Source organism: Marmota marmota, unplaced genomic scaffold, assembly GCF_001458135.2.
Source record: "Marmota marmota marmota unplaced genomic scaffold, marMar, whole genome shotgun sequence".
Taxonomy (NCBI): Eukaryota; Metazoa; Chordata; class Mammalia; order Rodentia; family Sciuridae; genus Marmota; species Marmota marmota.
In genome coordinates, this window is record NW_026000174.1 from 62,890,005 (window position 1) to 62,892,545 (window position 2,541).

The following is a 2,541-nucleotide window of genomic DNA, read 5'->3' on the forward strand; positions in this document are numbered from 1 at the left end:
ACCCTATCCCTAACCTTGGCAATCACTGGTCTGTTCATCATTGTACATATTGTCACTTGAAGAATATTCTATGGATAGAATCATAGAGTATAGAGCATTTTGAGATTGGCCCCTTTTACATAACATAATGCCCTTGACATCCATCAGTTGTTGTATGTACCAAGAGTTTATTAGTTTTTCTTTGGCGTGGTATTCCTACGGTTCTTCAAAATTCAATGATTTTCAAAATCCAACAGAAAGCCTTCCTTCAACTAGGTATGGGGTTAAAAATGCAGAATTCTGGGTCTCATTCCAGATCCACTCAATTTGAATATCTGTGGGTATAGACCAGTGTTACAATATTTATAGTTCAAGTTCTTCAATGTCCATGATATAATATTGGTTGCTTTTTAGTTGCATTAAGATAGAAATCTATGTAGGTACAATTTAAATCAGGAATGATGATGATTAACCGACATTCTAATCACAAAACCTGATCTCCAGAGGCCCATAGTGGTGTTGTTCAATATCAGATCCCTTTCTAATTAGAATAGTAAATTTCAGATTTTTTAAAAAATCAGGGTCTTATTATATGCCAATGAATTCTCTTTAGTGAAAGTAAAGATATTGATACATTAGAGACAGACCCCATTTTAGTACAGAGAGGACATAAATATGGAGCAATGTCTGTAGGTCTTACCCTTATGCCCCAAACACACCAGATTTTCTGTCCATCTATGAACCTGGAGATGATTGGGCCCTATCTAGGAATCTTGGTTTGCCTGACAATTGTAGAACAGTATAAGTGGGAGCATTTAAAAGGATACAGAACCTAGGGGTGTGGTAAGCATTCTTTTATCATGGTCACTTACAGATGCCTAACAGTGCCTAAATATTTTGTGAATTTTAAAATTGTGCCCTATTCTTGATAGTTTCACAGTGTTAGACAGAATCACAAAGCCAATAAATCCATAACTAACAGAATTCAAGATCTTCAGTAGACAGAGACTTTAAGTTCACAATACTTGACCCAAATGGACATACTATATAAATAGTGTTATAAAATTCCCAACCATTTGTTACTTTGGGGGTTGTATGGGATCAAGGAAGAAGAAAAGAAACACATTTTCATACCTCTCCTCCAAGATAATTTTCTGATATCTGAAAAGAGAGAGAGTAAGGAAAAGAAAAAATGTATGATTATAAACAAACAAGAAACTAAAAAACAGAAGGAAAAGAAAGCAAAAATTTAGCATGAAGGACATCTGGTGGTGAAATCTGTCCCATCGTGTCACAACTGATATCACAACTTCTCCTCCACCCCACTCTGCCACTTAAGGCCATTATCAGGCTGATACCACACAGCCTGTGGAAAACCACACCATGGAAACCTCATGTGTCTGTTCTGAAGCTCATTCCACCTGTATCACCCCTGGCTGGCTCATATCTACCTGCGGGTGTCCCACTTTAGAAGAAGGAGTACGAGACTGAGACTCGAACATATCTGCCATCTCCTAATTTCATGATCTTGATCAAACTGCTCTCCACTCTGAAAAGTGGTTTCCCTGTGTTTATACTGGCAATTAAATCAATTATGGAATTGCTGTAACAATTAAGTAGTGGAGATTTATATAAAGCCAAACACCACCCAATGAATGGCAATGGTATTGTTATCCCAGCTTGATATTGAATATACTACCACCCCTTGCCCCTTTAGTGACCAAGGTTTGGAATTTCTCTTATTTCCAGGACAGTATTTTCAATAATGTGTTGACTATAATAATTCCATGAAAAGAAGGACTCCAGCATGTTTTACAGTGGCACATAAGATCGAATGTCAAAAACAAGTGTAAGAAGAGAAGAGTGTTTGTTCATAGAAAGTGATGGCATATAGTTTAAGTTCACAACTAGTAAGGAAATGGTTGAGGATTTTGGTACGACATATCTGCAAACGTCATTACCAATCACCTTACACATTTTATATTCCATCAAAAGAAGACCCAAAAGTTAAAAATTAATGTTTCTGGAATAATTTTTTATCAAAAGGAAAGAAGTCATTCTATAGCTTTAAAACATAAATTGCTGGAGCTGCCAGGGTGGGGCGAATGCCTGTAATCCCAGCATCTCTGAAGGTTGAGGCAGGAGGATTGAGAGTTCAAAGCCAGCCTCAGAAAAAAGTGAGGCACTAAGCAACTCAGTGAGACCCTGTCTCTAAATAAAATTCAAACTAGGGCTTGGGATGTGGCTCAGTGGTCGAGTGCCCTGAGTTCAATCCCCAGTACTAAAAAAAAAAAAAAAAAAATTACAATGTCTAATATTAAAACAAACTATAGAAACAGTTTTAAAAGCACATTATCCCCCACAAGTGGCTTTGCCATTGATCCAATTTAGTGTAAGGAAATTAATAAGCACAAAGCAAGCTCATTTAAGTAATGGAAAAGTTCAGTAGTGATATATATATATATATATATATATATATATTTCATTCCAAGAGCAAGTATAGACTTTCAATGTAGGAAGTCATTATTTCCTTTGTAACTTTTTGTTTAGTTACAATTGTGG